This window comes from Cardiocondyla obscurior, linkage group LG10 (assembly GCF_019399895.1).
Source record: "Cardiocondyla obscurior isolate alpha-2009 linkage group LG10, Cobs3.1, whole genome shotgun sequence".
Classification (NCBI taxonomy): Eukaryota; Metazoa; Arthropoda; class Insecta; order Hymenoptera; family Formicidae; genus Cardiocondyla; species Cardiocondyla obscurior.
The window spans coordinates 2,246,687-2,268,461 of NC_091873.1; the positions used below are offsets into that span (position 1 = coordinate 2,246,687).

General features: G+C 43.8%; 1 protein-coding gene across 8 annotated transcripts in view; it reads right to left on the reverse strand.

Annotated features, from left to right (window-relative positions):
• Mamo (zinc finger protein 628-like) overlaps nucleotides 1-21,775 on the reverse strand; it is a 207,230-nt gene that overhangs the window by 45,931 nt on the left and 139,524 nt on the right. For 2 of the 8 annotated variants that reach the window (XM_070662587.1, XM_070662586.1), the window contains exon 1: nucleotides 6,527-7,811. The exons of 3 other annotated variants lie outside the window; for them this stretch is intronic. The gene's annotated coding sequence lies outside the window, so the exon portion shown is untranslated. Of the gene's footprint in view, nucleotides 1-6,526; nucleotides 7,812-8,443; nucleotides 8,591-21,775 lie in introns of those variants that run through there. 3 more of the 8 variants (XM_070662588.1, XM_070662582.1, XM_070662590.1) reach the window with 3 other exon arrangements.

The following is a 21,775-nucleotide window of genomic DNA, read 5'->3' on the forward strand; positions in this document are numbered from 1 at the left end:
AAAAAGAAACAAAATCCGCGTAGTTAAGATGCTGCGTAAGCACTTGCTGCACAGTACTTATGAATAAAGAGATTCGTAAGCGCACTGTTTTATCAGAAATAGAATGACTGGATTTAAGGCTGCAGAGAATGATCGGCAGCTGTACGATCGGTCAAGGATAATGATATTATCTGGATGTTCGAGTCAATTACTCGGCGAAATTGACGCGTAACGGCCGGACTTCCGGCGATGCGGAGGTATTCCGGTCCGGCCAAGTATTTTTCGCGCAACTTCACTCGGTTACGAGGTTCCGACGGGGGATAAGAGATGTCTGGTGGTAGCACCTAGCCGTCGTTAACCGGTGGTAACGACCGGCCTCTCTCCCACCCACGTTTAAACGCGAGCCGAACAGGTAGGAAGCTAGAGAGAAGGAGGAAGAAGGAAGAAATGGCCTCGGTGGAAAAAAGATGGAAGGTAAGAGGGAGCCCAAGGTGACGGGGAAGAGAGAAAGAGAGAGAGAGAGAGAGAGAAGAGAGCGGAAGATCGCGAGAGAAAGAAAGAGTGTCGAAGGAAAGGGACATCCAGAAGAAACGCGAGGCCGGGCTGGTCCGGCTAGGTTGGCCTAGGCGAAAATAACGATGGCACGCCATAAATCAGCCGAGGCGACGGCCACGACCGCGGCGGAATCGCAACGGCGCACAACGTGCAGCGAAAAAGCTTCGGTCGGTTACCAATGACTAATACCCCGCGGTGAGCTTTTTGCCGAGGGCTTCCTTTCACGCGCGCGACAACGCTTGTGAGCGGCGCGCTCGCTCGCTCGCCCGCTCACTCTTATCGGCCGTTTGCTAGGTAAAAGGAACGCGCGCCGTGACGAGACCGAGCATTGTCGCGCGCGGAAACACGGGCAAACGATATTTAACGATACCCTGTGTCGGAATTCAGGGTAGGTACGTTGTAAAAAAAAGAAAAAAAAAATGCGCGGATACTTTAATAATCGTCTGTACTTTCTCAGAAGTTCGCGAAGCGGTTGGCTGTTAGTCGCGATATCGGGGCCAGGCGTATGCGAGTGTCGATACTTTGTAGGTACACGCCGGCTTGGCACGGTAGAAAATTATTACGTGGAGAATCACTTAAAGTTACGAATAAAGTTAAGTGACGTCGGTGCCCAGACCAGATCCATAAATATCTCAGATGTCAGCGTACTTGACTCATGCCGTTTTCGATCGCCACGCGCATTTATAGTCGGGCCGGAAGTCGATTTGCGGGATTATAACGTGGCATTAACGAGGATCAGTTTCGCGAATCTAATCGCGTGCGTATATCCCTTCTCCCCGATCGTCTGTTTTAAATGCATCGCCAGCATTTAATGGCACGTATCGATTCCGAACCGCGATGAATGGCATCGAGAACGGCACGCGGTTCGCGATGCGGGGGTTAGGGGAGAGGAGGAAGGAGGGAAGATAGGGACGATCGCTATCGGATAGAGATTGGGGGTTGGGGGAAAAGAGAGAAAACGAATCCCCCTGCGAGAATGACATTTCGGCCGACGCGGCGCGCGGCATGGCGACAGTCGATGCGACACGCGCGGAGATAGAAATGGGGGGAGGAAAAACAAATCTACGACTCGCGGGCGCGAATGATGTTTCAACGGTGCGGCCGACTGGAGCAATTACGGGCGGAATATTGCAATCATTACGTCTCTATCTCGTCGCCCGAGCGCCTCGCCCGTCTGTCTCCGTCGCGTTTTAAAAATGATCGCGCGGACCAGCACGTATGCGGATGTATACGTCCGTCGGGATTGTAGGCAAAACCGCCCATCGACGGTGCCTATCGAAAATCACTCTGTAGAATGCCGCCAATCAAAAGATCGTGAACCGGCGAAAACCGATTTAAGTCGTCCGGCCCGATGACAACGGAACGGATAGCTGTTACGCAATTTTTACTTTTATTTTTTTGTGATACGTACGAACGTGCGGAGTTTTACCCTCAGCGGAGAATAGTATAAGATTGTATATGACTAATTACTTTCAGTTATATGACATGAATTAATAAATAAGCTATTCAAAGCATATCGACGTTTTTAAATATCTGCAAATCTATTTTAATCCTTTCAAGATGATTAATCAACAATATCTTTTTCCAAAAAAAAAAAAGGTTTTTAATTATCCTTTTTTTTACGTGCATGTATAATGACGTGATGTTTTTGAAAGTTGTATGTTTATTTTATAAAAAAATAATTGCGTACTCTAAAAATTTATAAATATTAAATATGAGAATTACATGAACGAATTTGATAAAAAAAAAAAAAAATTTTTTTTTAATTAAAAAGAAATGGATGATTTAAAGCGTCGCAAGATATAAGTCTAGTTCATCATTTCTCCGAATCTCTTAAACGAAGAAAATACATCGATACGAAAAGAGATAACTTTTTTTTTACTTTGCCGAGATACTTGCAAACGAAAGTCTATCGCTCGACAACGTGAAATTTCAAATGAATAGGCTTTCTTGCGGCAATTCTTATCTGTCGCGATTACGAATCGATAACCCATATCGGCACACGTCACTACGTAAAGATACACGCACATGTTTTGCATAAAAATATACGCACGTGTGATTTTTCTATCAAGTACGCGAATATTGAATCACGAAGGCTGACTACCGATGCTCGAACTTTATAAGATATCTATACCAATCCTTTTCTTTATTTACCAACGCTAATGTATCTAAAATGTAACATCGCGATGCAACGATGCATCATATACGTGACATTAAATTACCGAGCCTAAACATCCGAAACGTGCAACTTAAGAGAAGGGCTGAACTTCAGCTGAAGAGCTAAAGAGCAGAGTAAAGAAAAAAAAAAAATTATTAGGGAAATGTACGCCGTATGCGCGACGTTTAAATAATTATCGCGACATTACTTCACTTCAATTTTTCAACGATCACAGATATCGATCGAGTTAATTACTAAATGTTCGCGGAACTGTCTCCCGGGGAACGCGTATTTCGATGTGTAGGTGTACATATCCCGCGCATTTATTTTGCCGTAACGTTATAAAAATGGTACGATCGATGCTTGGATGGAATAGGAGACGTCTTGGATGCGTCGCTTTCTTTTGATTTATCAGTTTAACGAACCCGCGGCGCGAGGATGTGTTAATCAGTGCAGAAAATGTACAAAATACTGCGGTCTCTCTCTCTTTCGCCATAGTCAGACGACGCTCTTTTTACACGGTTATGGTGCGCGAGTTGGGCGAGTTTTTAAATTTCGTGTTTAACGATAGAATCTAAAAAGAAAGGTAAGAAACGCGAGAAAGAAACAAAGAGAGAGAGATATTTATTATTTAGATAAAATAACCTATTTTTAATCACATCATTACAATTCTCTTCGATGACATACACCAATGGTGCAAATATGCGTAAAAGTAAAATATAAAAATAAAAACGATATAATATATATAAAAAAGAGAAATAACGGAGATAAAATTAAATAGCTCGAAATAAATAAAATCAGACGAGGAAATTATCTATACGGTCTATCTCTAATCGGCAAAATTAATTAAGAAAATTATCTTCTTGACTATCGGTCTGTATAATATTTTTTGATTATTCGTTCAACAATTCGTGCGACCAAAAAAGAAAAAGAAGGAAAAAAAAAAAAAAGAAAAAAAACCTACGCGCGTTACAAAAAAAATTTATATTACTTCGTGCAGAAATTTCAGCGCGACTAAATTTATCCAACGTGCATACACAATCATTATATCAGCGTTTACTTAATTTATCAAGCACACATACGCGATTACGCGGATCTCCGCGCTGTTCATTCTACTAGCGTGGGCCTTTCAGCGTATGCTCGGTCCGCTCCTTAGGCGCAGATTTTTCAACGGGCTTTTCAGACATCTCCCTGCGCACATTCGCGCGTCAAACAAATGTCTAACGCGCGTCTGCACGCTCCATTAGCATTCGGTTCTATGTACGTGTACGGCGGAGCACAAGGGGAGAAGCGGTACACGCTGCCGGTGCCGCGTGGAGGGAGAGAGACGAGGCGACGCCAGCTGATCGACGCCGCGGCGCGGTGCGGCGCGGCGCATCGCGACGTCGCGGTATCTACGATAGCGGCGGCGGCTAACGCCGCGCTGCAATTCTCTCTCTCTCGGGCGATCCTCAATGTCACGTACGCCGATAACGCGCTGCGGAAAATATCGTCACGGAACGAGCGGCTCGGCTCGTCGGAAAGTCGCGCGGCGGCCTCTCGGCCGGTGACGGCAACGGTGAACAATTGAACGCGTAACGATCGTTAAATGTCGCAAGGTACGTACGTACGTGTGCGTATACGACGCGCGGGAGGCGGACGGAGAGCGAAGCAGAAAAAGATGGGGGCGAGACGCGAGGAGAGAAAAAGCGAGAGAGAGAGAGGGAGAAAGAAAGAGAGAAGATAGAGGAAAAAAAAGAGAGAGCGTGTGTATTGAGACAAAGTGAGAAAACGAGAGGGGCAGAGCTGGAACACGCGACCTTCGTGAAACGTCAAATGTCTATGCTGCTTAGAGTGCAGTGCTGTACTGCCAAAAGAATCGCGCCTGCGATACGAATGCGTGATGCCGCTTTTGCAAAATTTATTTACTTAAAATATTTCTAACACGCTGTTCACATCTTTACATTTCTTTCTCTTTGAATTACCACCGGTCGCGAAGCAATTATTTTTATCGCTATTGTGCTTCGGTCTTTCTTCCTTTTTTTTCTTTTTTTTTTTTTTTTCTTTACAGCGACAGGTTTCTGCGCCGCGAAGCGCAAACGTTAGAGTTGCGTCGAACGACAACATAAATCTGAGAATTGATAATTCGTATTGGTAGTATCGCAACGAACGTAGGGGTTTTAGCGTGATCGTATTCGAAACGCGGTATCGCCAGGAATTCGTTATTGAGGTTCTCCATGAAATCCGACGTCTCTGACGTCCGTTACGACGTGACATACGCGGGGCTCGGAACATCGGATGCAGTTCTCTGACGAAGACAGACTGCGCGGCGCGAGGGCCGAACCGAAGAACGAGGACGGAGTGTCGTCTTCGGTATTCTCGTCCTCGAGCCGCGAGCGATACGTCACGCGGTCTGTCTCTGTCAAGGCAAGTCGATCGCGGAAACGCTATTATCGTCGTCGTACAGGCGTTAGAATCGTGGCATAATGAAACGCAAGAATAAGAGAAGTGGGGAATGATCTACGAGGCGTTGCACTTTACAGACGGAAGCTATGATATTCCGGATTTAATACGCGCGAGAATGTTTAGGAGAAAGAAATGACGAGTTACAGCGAGAGATTAAACGAAGATTATTCAGATAAAACGTATTACTATCGTAGTCGCTTTAAAAGAGAATTTTAATTACATGTCTTCGATTGTAGTTCACGTAATTGTACTGAAAAATCAAGCGGAACAGATAAAGAATCGTTCGATTAGATGTCGATAATTTTGATAAATTAAACTTTTCATTTCTCCACGTGATTATATTGATTGTGGCGGTTTAATTGCGTAGATATAACGGTCAGTTATTTATTTCCGAAGAACTTTCTGAATTATGGCTTTATACTGTGCCGTGACCCGTGCCGTAAGTCATTAAGGAAATACAACAGATTTGCATTCAACATAAACAGTATCATTCAAATGAATCTGTCATGTCAGAGCTAATGAAATTAGTTCGAAACGGAAATTGATTCTAATCAAAGCTTCGGACGTGTAGTTCATTGAAGTCAGTTGTGATTTGATCACAGAGCGCATATCACTGTTACCACTTGCACTTTATGTCAACGCCGTATTACAGGGCGATATTTGTTTCAAGTCCTCTTACCGCGAATTCGACTAATTAAAATAGTAGGGCAGGGAGAAAGCTGTCAAGGGCAGGCGGATACTGGTATCCGCTGTGGAAGAAAATTTCACGCTAAAGCGCGCGCTTAGAACCTATTATTGGATCATTGTCAGTCAAGAAACTCAAATAACAAACAGAAAGTCTATGCACGTACGAGAAACGTGAAGTGACACGGATCTGTAGCAATTGGGGGAAAAGGGACAAATAGAAAAAAAAAGTTTCTTACAAAAAAAATAATTTCGTTGGTCCTAGCACGAAATTGGAGAATCACTTTTCCGTTTTCCTTAATTATGCCATGCAAAAATGAATTAAACTCATTCTCTCTCTCTCTCTCTTGCTCTCTCTCTGTCATAAGAATTAAAAAAAAAAATAACTTTTTCAAACAAATTTAATTAAAAATTTAATACCGTTACCAAATAGTTGCACAATTCATTTTTTCCAAATTGTGAAAATGGATTAATCTCCGTGACGATGATGTCATCTTTTTTTTTTTTTTTTTCACGATATTAACAAGAGATATGAGATTAGATGTTTTAAAAGAAGCGACCGCACAAAAAAAAATTTTGGCAACGACGAACAGGAAAAATGAGAGAAGGCAGACCGGTGTCATGGGTTAATTCATTTTTGCATAACATTAGCCAAGTTGGTTCGCCTCCGATTAATTTAGCACGAATTCGTCAGAATGAGCCCACCTCGGAACTACGTCACTATGACTGCCGTTTCTGCCGTTGCTCAGGTGAAATCTGCGAGAGAATACGCCGATGCTCGAATAGTTAAGGCCTCCTCGACGCTACTCTCGTCGGAGCGGGCCGTTCGATCGCTCTAGATTTCCTCGGGACCGTCATGCTTTACTTTTACTCGCTCACTCGATGACGCTCCTCACCGATCATCTCCTCGATTCCCTCATCGTGTTCCAAAAACGACCCTGCCTCTTACGTCCCCCCTACACGTTTCCCTTCCCCCTTTACCTCTCTTTCTCATCAATTTCTCGACGCACGTGAGGTATTTTCGTCCGGCCGTATTTGCGGCTCGCGGGACACGCACTCTCTCGCAACTTGCCGCCGTCTTGACAACACGCCGCCCGTATATTCACGCGCGCGCGTCTTCCCCGGCACCTTTCCCGCGGCGTTTCTCCTCAAAACTTTATCCGTCGCATTCTTACTTTCCTTCCCGTCGCGAACCCGCGCACGAGCTATCGTACAGCTGAGTGCTAATAAACGGCAGCTGATTTCCTTCCTCTCGGCCGCGCTCCCTCACCGCGATACGTTTCGAGAGCACCGAGACTTCGAGGCGCATCACGACGACGGGAACCGCGAGCGAGGCGATGAGAGCGAGCCCGCCGTCTCCTCGCGGCTCCAAGCACGTCGTTCGCCAGGTACGCGATGCACTGTTCACTGTCACGTGTGTCGCGGCACGTCGCGGCGCGTCGGGTCGCGTCGCGTCGCGGCACGCGCGAGGACCACCGTGCCAAAAGCATACGCGCTTCTCTCTTTTTCTTTATTTTTTTTCTCTCTGTCTTTCTCTCTCTCTTATTCCGTCACCGTGATTCCTGGCTAGCTTTTCCCGCTGCCGCGAAGAGGAACAACTATTTCGAACGCGCGTGCACGTCACGGCTTAGCGAATGCACGGGATCGGCCACGAGATTCGAAAGCGGCTGCCAAGAGTTTTCGGGGCCGCGCAAGGTCGCCGCGCCGATTTATAATCACGACTGTCAGAAACGCGCGCGCACAGATCCGCGCGCGAACGTGAGCGACGTGCACGCGTCGCGCTGCAGCGCGAGCTGTCAGAGCGCGTGTTTTCACGTGTCTCCACTGGTTGTCCGAGCGGAGGAGGCGACGCGTGGTACGATAGGGACGAGAGGTCCTCCGTCACGCGTCCTGACAGCTTCGCCGAAACGCGAAAAGCACGCGTCGAACAAACCGATCGGACGACGAGTCACGTCGGACGCGAATCGAAATATCATTCGTTACGAAAATCCGAGAGCGGGCTTAACACGCACCTAGCGACGTGTTTTCCGCGTGATGCCGAGCTCGCAACTTCGTTTTTTTTTTTTCTTTTTTTTTCACTCGTTCTCTCTGTAAATTCCTTTACTGCGATGTTTATTCGGTCGCTTTTTCTCACGGTTTGACATCTCCGTTGGCTCCTCCTCGGTATCGTCTGTCTTTTTTTTGTCCGTGTCGCCACGAGCTCGTCAGACTCGTGACAGGTAGCTCAGGTTGGCCCGTGATAGCGGGTCGAATGCGACCGAACGTAAGTGGCAACGGAGGCTAATCAACACGGCGAGCGTAACGTGGACGTCGACGGACGACGTGTATAAAGAAAGACGAAAATGCTGCTCCCACCCTCTTCGGAGTAAATGTGTATGTACAATTTCGTTTTCTGTTCTCCCTTCTGGTCCAGTAGGCGCTTATCGTCACGGCGAGATAGCACGCGTCACAAAAACGGTTTTGTCGCCCGCCCCCGTGACGGTGGCACGATGACGGTGACGGCGATAATAACGATAATGATGAAGATGACGACGACGGCGAAAACGATGACGAAAATAATAATTCGCGCACTGGGCCACGTAATCTCGTCGGGTCGTGAAACACCGCGCTTGAAATATTTACCTTGCTACATGTAAAACGAATAGAGGAGCCTGCCTGAATCGAACGAAGGAAGGCTCGAACCGGCCCACTGTGACGTCGCCGGCCTACTGTCAGCTCAGCGCTCGCTCGGCCCCGCGGTCAACTAACCTACCGTGTTCGCCGCGCAGACCGTGCCGACAAAATAAATCGATTCTGCGCGGCTGAGCGCCGTGAGCGCCGCGCGATAAATCCGTGCGTACGCCGACACGATTTTCGGCGTCGCTCGCGCTTTTGCGCGCGCTTGCGATCGTCTTTCGACGCTTGTACAGTCGCTCGAGCGACTTGCGTTGTAGTCAGGTGTGAAACGCTCACGAGCGTACCGCCGCGTACAAACGCACGCGTGCACTCTCCCACACAAAGCCGCGGCAAGACGCGCGTGCGCGCTCGCGGGCACGCACACGTTCGCGCGGAGTACGTAGGTGGACGCGCGGAACACGAATACGCACGCAGGCACATCGACGTGCACGCAGACGTGGAGACGGTCGACGCACACATAGACCCCACGTCGGCAGCGTCGCGCACGTTTCTCTCGCGGATCTCGCGATTCGTAGAGCGGCACAGACGTCGTTGGACCAAAAAACGTCGCTCGCTGAGAGAGAAAGAGAGAGCGGAGGGAGAGCGCTGCGCGGGAGGGAAGGGCGAAGAGGGGAAACAGGGAGACGTGTAAAAGTATCGCACGCACTGATGTCTTACGCAGCGGCGCGCGGAAGCTAATTATTATTTCTCGACGTGGATCACGAGTACCAAACGTAGGCTGCGCCTTCGCCTGCCTGACGATGACGGATCGGCTCTTTCGCGGCTCCGTTGTCGATAAAAAAAAAAAAGTTTCACGATGAAATGTCAGATTCTCTATGAAGTAGACGCGATAGAATACTCGTATTCACACTCGTGTATAAATCTTACAATGTTCGAGACTCGGCGCTCTAGTCTTAATTGGTAATGGCATTTCAGATAATAAATCGACTGTTAACTCTTCTCTATTATTATTTTTTTTTTCGGCAAGTTATAATTGCCTCCGTATTTTATTGATTTCTATTTTAAAAATTATCTTATTTTATTTTACTTTAATTTTATTTATTTATAAACGTTTAAGTGTATTAAATGTATTCCGCGTGTTAACTTTTGTTTTTTATTACATTTTGTCAACGTTATGATGCATTTCTTTTTCAGTGGACCATATTCTTAGTCCATTGTATACACGCATACCTTAAGTTCTACTAAACTCTACAGAGTAACACATGCGCATGTATTCGTCCAATGCTGAGTTTTGCGGCGATGCACTCCGCTTTTATATAGATCCTTAGGTAACGCGAATTGTGCTTGCAACTCTTCTGCGTGCATTCGAGAAAGAAAGAGTAGAAAAGAGAAAAAGAGAGCGAGTGAAACATATAATAGCTAGTACGTGTTTTTCAACCTATATTTGGAACATCATCTCACATAATCCACACATCTGCAGACAATTTATCTCAAAAATAGCCAGGAATAATCTATAATATATACTTATTCCGTTTATCGTTTCATAAAGATAATATAGACTCGTAATATATGTTAAATTATTTTAATAATATACTACGGATAAAGCTTTTTTTTATTAATTTAAATAATTTACACACATATGATCCTGATAACTGTTCTGTACGGATTTGTAAAATTAAAGAAAAAAAAAAAATATTTGTAACATATCTGCTGAAAAGAGCACATTGTTCACGTCGAGTTTATACTGCTGGCAGACATGTTTATGAAGAAAAGTGGTTCCGTGGTCTTTATCGACCGATCGTTACTCATAAATTATTAGCAAATCGATGATTTACAATCGATGCATACATACAAGAACTTGCAGACTAAGGTCTTTACGAGAAAAACCAAAGCGACGCAAGACGCCAATATTTTCCACCTTACACGCAGCTTATAATTAATAATATCGTACTGAAATGTTTAACGTTTTGATTAATCGTTTCCCATTTTCCATAATTGCCATGCTATTCCGTAATGTCGTCAACAATTTAAGGAAAAAAAAGAAAAAAAAAACACGTACATAAAGTGTGCTAGTGATAAAGTCTTAAACAAATCTTTCAGTCATCGCGGGCGAGTTTTAAAAAAAAACTCGAGACATAATTAACTAAAATTCCTAGTAGAAAAATATTTATACATCCGCACGCGAATGCGACTTAATTGCGCCTTGCAATCCACGTGAGGTACGAAGGGGGCAATTAAAATTATCGGCAAGAAGTTAATTGTTAATCAAACTACACTTTCGATCCCTTTGAAAAAGACCGATCTTTTCACTTATGGATTCAGAAAAGAAATAAAGAAGCGAAAGGAGGGACCGACTAGCGGTCGCACTTGCTTTCGGACACCTGTGGTCCTGCGTGTCAAACGCGATTATCGTCTGCGCCCGACGACATATGTGTGTGTATGTGTGTGTGTACGTGTATGCATCGATCCGGCGCGACCATGCGTTCATTGTTTTTTTGCATCCTTTTTTTCATAACCGTGCGGTTACGCTGAATTGCGCGTCTACGCGTTCTTAGGTAACGCATTGAGCGCGTGTTGCGTGAACGGAATTGCCTCCTCTCTCTTTCTCTCTCTCTCTCTCTCTCTCTCTCTCTCTCTCTCTCTCTCTCTCACCCCTTCCCTCTCGTCCCTCTTTCTCTCTCTAGCCTGCCGTTTTATTTTTACTTTGCACGACTGTGCTAGCGCCGACCGACCAGCGTATCGGACGCTTGTGACGTCGCCCGAAAGTGCATCCTCGCGCGTGCTGTTAGGTAACCCCGAGATAGCGACGCATCAGTCAGATCTCTTCGTTCGCAGCGACGATTGTAGGCCGTAATTGTTAGATCAAGATCTAGGCTTGCATTCTTATCTCGCCTTTGTGCGGGAATGCATTTAAATCTTTAACGTACGCGTTGCGACCGTTGCCTCTGCATAGAAATGCAGAACACGAAGATATAAAAATTATAAACACAGCGACAGCTGCATATATTATATTATTGTGCGTATTAGGAAAAAAAAAAAAAAAAAAAAAGGGAATTAGACGAGAGATTAAAATAGTATATTGTGTGTCGTAAATATCGTGACTCAAATGACTGTGTGTGCAGTTAATTCATTGAATATCGCGAAAAAATAAAAGTGATATGGAAATATACATCGCGACTGCATTAGTAGCTAAATATGCGCGGAGTGAATACAAATCCGAACGCGCTCGCAAAACGCCTTGCGGTTCCCAGGCCAAATTTTCCCGCTCCGCCTTTTGAGCGATTCACATCTTTTCGCAATGCGGAAATTTCTTATCTCGTTGTTTTCATAAAAATGTTACGTGTCGTACGGTTTACGCGACGCGTTGCATTCCATCTTTTACAAAGAAATATCTATTCGTTGCCGCGTGGATGCGCTGTTAAGCAAACTGCTAAAATTGATTCGAATTTAAAAGTGCGTGGCTTAATGTAGGACGTGAGAAAAATATTAAACAAGATTATTATATAATTTTTTAATCGTGTTTGCGTTAACTTATTCATTGCATTATACGTTTGAATAACGGATAAAAAAAAATGTTAATCTGAAACTTCAGATGGCACGTCAAAAAAGGATGCGTTTAAATACCTTGCAATATTGTACAATACACGCCTTTATTGTGTAACTTGGATATGCATTATTAAATAAAATTCGTTCCTCCGGTAAAGCAAATTAGATTACAAATCAAATAATCCGCTGTGCCGATGTATAATTTAATGACACAGGAGTTTAATGACAAGTATGGATCAAGTATATATTCGATGAATAAACGCGACGCTGCACACTTAAAGTATTTCATATTTCAAATAAATTTAATTTTTTAATGTGTTATTACTCAAAAAAAAAAAAATGTATTGCAATCAACACAAAATTCGCGATAATATCGTGTAAAAGCATGTGCTTGATAAAAAAAAAAAAAAAAAAAAAAAAAACAGTTTTAAATTGGATTGTCAATGTAACGTAGATTATTCTAATGTAGTAAAATAAATTAAAGTTAATTTATACTTCACTAATAAAGCAAACTAAAAGTGTAGAATATCAATTTTAAAACGTAATAAATTTAATTGCGTAGATTAAGCAATCAAAAAAGACTACGTTGTTAATTTAAAAAATGTTTTTGGACATTTTAGAGTCTTTGGAAGCGCACACGCATTTACAAAAATATAGCGGAGCTTCGACAATATTACTAAAGTCGATCGTTATTACAATGCAGATGCATTATTTTTCTTGTTGCCCAATGATCATAAACGATCTTATCCGACAATAATAGACGCATTGCGTAACGATATTCATTATGCTGTAAATGATAACCGCTTCATGGAATGCAACTTTGCCGGTGTAACCGATTATTCCTGCGTGTTCGCGTCTTTCATTACGTTACAAAGTATACAGTCAAGATGGTTTTGCCGGAGCCGGCCGTGTTCCAAGTTTTTTCGTCGCGTGGTAGCGTTTCGATGCGCTCGATCGATACTGGATTTCAAGAAACAGCAGGAACTTTTCCGCTTTACAAGCCGTGTAATCAGAGCTCGACACGCTATATACATAAGTAATACATCTTGCTGTATATAGAAACCTTCTTTTTTTCTTCTCAGCAATACGCATAGACGGCGAGGTGAACTCGTTACGTCTTATAATCTCCATCCTTACGTACCACGTTAAACAATATAGATCACGCTGTCTACCTACGTCTCCTTAACCAAAACGGGGAAAGAAAGCCCCGACCGTTCGGTGATAAAAATCGCCGTAAAATTGGAGAGATAAAAATTAATTAGGACAAGAATGTTTTTAAACATAAACATTAAATCGCATTTGCTGATTTATCGGGGAAATATTACGGCGAACGTACAGGCGGTTGGGATCCGGCGGAAGCGAGCAGGGGAGATAGGCGGAGAGAGGGGAAAATGTTTTCGAGCTGCCCGAATCATCGGTGCGATGGATCTCAATTAAAAGTCCACAATTTGTTTTGGGGGCGCGAAAACATTTCGTTGGGAAATGCTGAAATAAAAGCGCGCGCATGTGCAGCCGTTTCGTCGACACGAAGTCACGCTAATTAATGGTAGCGCGTTCGGTATTGTATAATTCTGTTTACGGTGGACGAGGGAGGCTGCGCGGTGTCGGCGTGTGCCCAACACACGCACACGTGCACACACTCCATGTGGCCGTCGCCCGCGCCAATTTCTACGGAGCGATTGTTTAAGTTCCATTTATCGAAATGTAACGCCCGAATGAATGCGCGCGAGCCGTCGAAAACGCTTTTTAATGCAACGGATAATCCGGCCTTGTCGTTCGCCGTTCGATAAACGCGCTATCATCAATCAGTGACACCGTACAGACTATTAATTGCCCCGTCAAACTCGAGTATTATACATATTGACGCGCTGTTTTACTACCTTAGCGTGATGATGCGGTGATATCTTAATATCTTTTACCAGAAAACAGTTCGTGCGCGCAACTGTCACTTGGCAATCTTGATGAGCCTCGCATGTAAATTGAATATATATTATAATTCGTGCGAAATGAAAAGTATATATGTATTTGTATATATATATATATATATATATATATATTTTTTTTTTTTTTTTTTTCCTGTGCACACTTTAACGTACATTTAGAAACTCAAATGGCACTTTTAACTAGTTCGTAAAGTGAAAAATTGTTAAGAATAACGTAACGGACAAGGGCAATTAATTATGTGTAGAGCTTGCGTTTATCATGAAGGAGTTCGAAGTAAAAGCCTGTGTATTTCTTTCTTTTTTTTTCTTTATACTAGCTTTATCGTTAAAATATTATCGCTAAAACGGTGTACTGATATGGGTAATTAATTGCAAATAAAAACGTATGAGAACTATTGTAACAGTTAATTGAAACAAATTCCATATGAAATAAGTAGAATGACAGTGATTTTGAAATCCTACGGGAGAAGTTTCAGAATTAACGGTGACGTGCGGCCAGAAACGGATATCGTTTCAATATTCTTTTTCCCGCTTCCAGTTTCCAAGCAACGCGTATATGTATCTGGCGCAAAGCGTCATGCTGGCCTCCAATCAAGCGTTAAGAGGAGGCCACCGCCGACACCGTCGGACGTCGTGGCGTAGAATTTGCAACTATGCTAATAAGAGGCGACCCGAACGGACAGCTAATGGCTGCCGGAGAGAAAAAGGACGAGAGCCGGAAGCGCACAATGAATTCGTGAGGTCGCGGCGACGTACAGCTAGGAAGTAGAAGAGAAGGAGGAAGAGAAGACGAGGGCCGAGGACGAAAGGGCGCGGAAGGGCCACCGAGGGGAGAAGAAGAGAAGGAGGATGGAAGAGGATGGAGAAGGATAGGGAGGATGAGGAGGGCGACCACGGATCAATCGTAGCCTTCCGTATTCCCTGCCACCCCCCGGTCGACTTTCGTCCCCTTCCCCTTCATTCGCCCCTTCAACTACTACAGCCGACTTGCACCTCTTGCAGCTCGCCTCCCTCTTTCCGCGCTCTCCACCGTCCCCGTTATCCCTCAGTCGCCCTTACTCTTCTCTTCCCTGCCCCCCCCCCCCTTGCGCCATTCCACGACTCGCACGAGGCCCTCAACCCTCGACCGCCGTCGCGTACTTGCACCGTCGATGTGCACGCGTCGTTACGCAGGCCCAGACCCACCGACTAGACATCAGGCTCTCTTCCCTCTGCCTCCCCCCTTTTCCTTCCTCGTCCCTCTTCTCAACCTCGTTTATCTCCGCATCCTCGCCTCGCTCTCTATTTCTCGCGTGCACCATTTTCGCCCTCTCTATCTCCTCTCTTTCTCGCTGCCTCTTACCGCTTTCCCAGCCGCCGCATCGCGGCATCGGAGGGCGAAGCTCGCGCGGCACAGAGTAGGTCAGTGGCGTGAATGATCATCAGCATTAGCGCGAATGGGCGGATGAAGCGGGTGGGTGAGCGGACCGCGTTCGCGTGCGCATATCCGCGTATACGTGTATGCGAATGCACGTGTGCGACCATTCGCCCGTACGCAACCGACGCGACGCAACGCGACGTTTGCATCTTTCCTTCCATCCCTTCGACGTGCATTCGCGTCCTATACCTAATCGACTCTCATCTACGCATCAACTGTATCTCAACGACTGCATCGCGATCGTTTCTTAAGAATAAACGCTCGAGGAGGAATTTATATATCTTATATGTTCCTTGAATTTGCAGTATACGGAATATTGATGCGTCAAACGTATAACTTTTTTTTTATATCGACTTCTTTATACTCATAAATTTATTTTTCCTTTTTTTTTTTAACTCGCGTTTATGTTTCTGCACCTTAGCTCGTTTACAATTAACGATTTTCGAATAACTGTCGGCGCGAAGTCAAGATTCTTGGAAATCGACTAATTACGTCTATGTTAAAAGATACAATTCTTGGTAACACGTGATCCCGTTAATCCCGCACTCACGCGAACTCGTTTTATCAAGATGCGCTGCTTGAAAATTAGTTACTGCGTTAAGATGGGATCTCCCAGGAACATTTGAACAATCTCGCACCCACGCGTATCCATTTCGTCGATTTACGTTGGCGGTTCGAGGAATTTTCTAATTACGCCTGTATCGAACTATAGAGATATTCGATACTATTAATTCACGCACCCACGCGAACTTTTCTTCTACATAAGCTTTCGCAGAAAGGTTTTCATTACGGATCATTTAAATTTCATTTCAATGTACTGTCGAATTACATTCGTAATAAAAATTGCGTTAAAATAATTATCTCGATTTTCAAAGAAATAATTCCGAATAGCTAAAAAGACGCGGATTGCCGACGGTGTTATTTCAATATCGGGAATATGTCGAATGGAGAGAAACAGTCGGAAGAGATTCAGGAAGTATCGTAAAATTTCGATAGTTCTTGCCGAGGTGTTATCTAACGCGCGGTGCGGCGTACCTATCTAAGCGAAGGATGTGTGCGCGGAATTGCACTGCGAATTGAACGAGTTTCACGGTCCCGACCTTGAAGCGGTTTAACTAGTTTTCGCAACTTCTTGTTCCGCTTGCGCTTTGCGAGAATTATTTTTGTTGCCTTGCCGCCGCGTGTTCGCTTGCCGATCATAAAATATATCGATCGTGAACGCACGGCTTTTTTTTTGCAGCTAATTCGCAATGGCGAGATCGGATTAGTCTCGGTCGTGACGAAGGCGAAAAAATCGCTCCCTCAATGCAGTTACGCTAGTTCGTTACATAAGAATTAATATTTACGCTGAACGCATAAATTAAATACATGCTCGCGTTGAAAATTAATTCAGCTCACGAACAGATGGCAGCTGGTATTTTTATAAATAATATTTCTTGCAAAGAAGCGAGCGGTTTTGTCGCATAAAAAAAAATTTTTATATTAAGAAACATTACAATATATGGATATATAAGGTGAGAGATTATATCGGGAAATTAAATTCAGGACGACGTCTTTTAGTAGACTGCAAGATTATAATCAAAATCGATACTCCTCTCCGATCAGAAACCTCTGTAGCCATCGTCAAGTCAGTCGGCGTTTAGTTTATGGGGACCAAAGTCTACGTAGACGTCCCACCAACCTTACCCAACCGTCCCAACCTTTCCTAGCTCTAGCCTAGCCTAGAGTCGCGTAGAAGTGCACTCCACCACACCACACGGACGTCTGCCTAGTATTGATCCTCGGCTCAGCTACTGGCTACCTTCACCCACTAATAATTCTTGTCAGTCTCCTACAGGCGTGGCGATTCAGGCCCACCGTCTGATCTGTACCCTTCTTTCGTATCTCGAGGTGCTCGTAAAAAATTAACTCGAATAAAAACCGAAAACTATATGCTGTTGTAACAGCAACGAAAGAGAGAGAGAGAGAGAGAGAGTAATTACATCTTTATTTGTTCAGCGCGGTTAAAATTAATCTGTCGAAATACCAATAACGCAATAAAATTTTTATTTTTAACTCACTAATTTATATTAACATATTTATTTATTGTTTTTGCGTGTCGAGCAGAGCGTCAGCTAGATCGATTTAACGGTGGAGCAAAACTGGCTTGGCACACGTCCGCCCCCGATTCTCTCGTTCCTCGCGAGGCATGACATGCTTTCGAGACGTTCACGGTCGTAAAAAAAGAAAAAAAAAATGAGCTATAAAAAAAGACCGTCTTTGTCCCATCAGAATGCGTTTTCCGCGCTAATTAGCGCTCTCGTCTTGCAGAGAGCGTCGCGAAGTCTTTAAGTTGCTTACGATCGACATAAGTGTCGGCAGATTGAATATGTTGAAATGAATTTCGTCGCGGAAACTAGATATCTCGTATAACAATCATTGGGTAAAATCACACTGTCGTCAATATCATCAACGTTGTCGTTATTTTATTTTATTTTTTATTTTAACGCTCCGCCCGAATCGAAACATCGCAACCTTAGGTTTTACGTCACGAAAATATACGCCTCTCAGAGATAAACGCAGCCGAACCATTCGGTACCTTCATAGATCTTTGCGTTTTCTTCTTATTCCCGCCGTGTCTCTTTCGAGTAATACACGCAGACAGACGAACGCACACGTACACGCGTTTCATCTCACTTCTACCGAGTTCTTTTTTCGTCCTATTTTTTGGATAACGGCATGCGATTCGACGATTCGCGTTCATCCAGTTTTACGTTTTATTACCTCGTTCGTTGAAAACGCACATCGGATTTTCCGCTTCTTTTGTTAGGTTTTTTCCCCCCGTTTGGTCGATGAACCTTCTTGCCCTTTCCCGCTACGTTTCGCGTTTCTGTACAAACGCCCCGTCCCGATACCGCCGGCATCGCGCTGAATATTCCGGCGAAATGCATTCTTACGTCGTGTATTATGTATTAGACAGCTGTTTGGTAAACAACGCGAACTATACATGCGTACGGAAGTGCGTGTGTAATAGTTGAAACTGTACCGCCTTAATGCACGCGATAGCGAACTCCACGCGAATTGTAGCGATTTCCGTAACGAGAGAACGATTCGGTACGTTTTAACGACGGTGATTCCACAATGAGGTTAAAACTCATTGTTCACTTTAACCCTCGCCGCGATTTAGGATCAACACGACGGGTTGCAGTTTTTCCATGCTAAGATGAACTCTTTTGCCCACTTTTTCAGCCCCATCAAGGATAATAAAGCTTTCCCGATAACTCGGCTTTGATGCTTTTTGTGCGGTGATTACGATACGGGACCCGCGTCGAGTGTCTGCGAAATGGATTCACTCGCATGCAGTGATTGTATGCACATGCGGCTGCTTATCGCTCACAATACAACTACATCGCCACAGTCGAAAGAGACGGAGACTGCGAGAGAGCAAAAGAATGAGAGAGCGAGAGCGAGAAAAAGAGAGGAAGAGGAAGAAGAAGAAGAAGAAGAAGAAGAAGAAAGAGAGAGAGAGAGAGAGAGAGAGAGAGAGATATGGAGAGAGAGAGACAGACGGAGAGGGAAAGGGATACATATATGTACCGAACACGTGCGCGCTCATACATGCACACGTACGCTGCACCGTGGTGCACCGTCGAGAGGGAGTACAAACGGCTGAAAGCGAAACGTAAACAAACAGGTAGCTCTTTATCCAAACCAAATAGCGGGGGAGTAAAATTGCGGCACGCTGCCGTTGGAAGCCCGAGCGAGCGAGCGAGCGAGCGAGCGTGGAAACTTTCTTTCCTTTGTTTCCCATTATATTTCCGCATTACTTTTTTAACGCGCCGTTAAATACCCGAGCTGCCACGAGCCCCGTAGGTAGTTTTGGGCGGGGGAGAAAAAAAAAAGACGGAAAAGTGGAGGAAGAGAGAGAGCGCGGGACGCGTCATTTTTCTTTGTCGACAGCACCGCGAATCTTTTCCGCATAAAACGTATTTGCGCGTTTATTTATTGCATTCCGTTTACTTAACTTGTGTTTTTCTATTACCTTCGTTAGTCTCTCGCACTATTGTTTCCCTCGCTAATGACGAATTACACTCCTTATGCCCATTTTTTTTTTTTTTTGTACAGATTAACTTTAATCCCGGCTTAACTCATTGTTTATCTTCTTCTAATTCTCGAAATTAAAAAAGTAAGTTAAACCAAGATTAAAGTTGATACACCTTAGTGGAAACGGGTATTACTGTATTATAATTGAAAAGTAAAAGCAAAAAAATATTTGTTTATACCGCATAAAAATTAAAAATGCAAAACGGCACCAGATCTTTTAATATCAAGCGAGTTGCGAAAATTAAAAAATCTAGCTGGAGACGAAACATGTCTAATCAAGAACTCTCTTTTTATTTTATCCCTTTTTTTATATTAAAAAAAAAATTAAAAATAAAAAAAAAAAGCGCAAATTGATAGAGAAAATGTCTGGAAACTCCGATTGATAAATAGATCTTTTTGTATTTCGTAATTTAAATTGATTCGAGCTCCCTTTTGTTTAAGTATCTCTTCGGTGTGATTTATAGTGAAAATGATGAGAATGAAAAGATTGACGGGAAGTGGCGAGAATACCAACGTTTCTTACCACCGTCGCCGAGGTAATCGCGCAAGAAGAAGCATCGATTATACCTAGAACAAAGTCTCATCGAAGTACAAAGGAAACTGGTCCTGTCTCTGTGGTTGATTATCTGCGTGGTCGCTACGCTAAAGAGGTGAGGTCTCGGAACGAACGGCGCGTATTTACCTACTCGCGAAGGAGCTGAACGAGCAATTTACAAATAGGTATGAATCACCATCAAACGAATGTTACAATTGATCACGAGGAAATCAGTCGTTCAAAAATATCGCTCTGTCGAGATAGACCGTTCCCGATATAAATCTAAGTAGTGGTGAAAGAGAGAAACAAGCACTCTTCGAGCTGACGCGAAACTTGTCGGTGCGTATCAACGCAATATACATTTTTACCTCTACCTCGGCCCGCGCGTTTACGTTCGCGAAATTCTGTTTTGATATTTTCGCAACTTTTACTGCATTATTGACGTGTGTTGAACGCGGCGTTGATTGATACCGGTAATTAAAGTTGTCGGAGCGTAATTGACGTTAATGTGCAATAAATATAAAATTCGCGAGCGCGCATTTACGCGTTTGCACTTGAGAAATATTTAGTCCTTGGCAAACCGTAGGAAAACGGTCAAATCGCAAAAATCGTTTTCTCGCTGTGCGCCACTGAACTGGCACTGATGGCCGAACGTGATCAACCAGCACAAAGCCCGAATTGTACGTAATTATCTAACGCCACGCGTTGCCGTATCACGCGAAATATCTCGCCGACGATGCAGAGGTAATGATTGAGTCGATAAATCAAAATGCATCGCAAACATACGTTTGGGCACGTAGTAATACTTTTACGTTATTAGCCTTCTTTCTTAGTGGTAACGAAATTAAATACGCTATATTGATAAATTTATACTTCATCGCACTTTCATGACGCGGCAAGGATTGATTGCGCCTTCGATTATCCTTGAAGAAACACGAAGACGGATCGCAATCGTTACGCAAGATTCGTTCGACCATGGGTGGTCGTCGTTCTCTCGCACATCATACATTCAACGACGTCCTTTATTCCCTGCCCTCGACAATTATATTCCCTCTTACTTAATCTCACGTTCGCGTAACCAACGAGACCGAGTTGTTTATGACAGTTGAATATTACAATTTAAAACGCTTTTTCAACACCTGTCTATGGAAAAAAAAAAATTTATTTACCAAACGACAATTATTTTCTTAATCAATTTAAAAAGAGGCACGAGTATAAAAATGATTGATTAAATAATTATGAATACATATTTAATTAATTCTGAAAGTTGTTTCAGATTTGTGTGTGACGCAGAACGCGCTACCGCCGTTCATGATAAACTTCCGGATTTTCAGGCCTTATGCGGAACAGTTTATTGATATGCGTGGCCGACCTGTCCCGCAATTTTCTTAACTCCGCGGAACCGCAAAATCGGTCTGACCGTCTTTTTCGATTCGTTGCGGGCGCTGGCGATTCGGATAACCTTCGAGTGGATCGACCCATTTTCCAGACGGCTAACATGTACCGATTCGAATCGGTTCCTCCTCACGGAACAGCGTGGCGCGGCACGAATGCTAATGTGGATCAACTATATAAAATCGCACGTATCGCGTAAAAGTCAAACATTCCCCGTCTCGCAATTTATATTCGATTCCGCTCAATTTTGTTAGAGTAACTTATAAACGATCAAAAACTAAAAACTAGTTTTTTATATTTTGGAATTAATGTAACATGTAATTATTTTTGTAAATTAAAAAAATTATACGTTAATAAAGACGAGTGCAAAGTAACAAATGTTGTAAATATCCTGTTATTTCCTTTCCTCTATTGTGGGT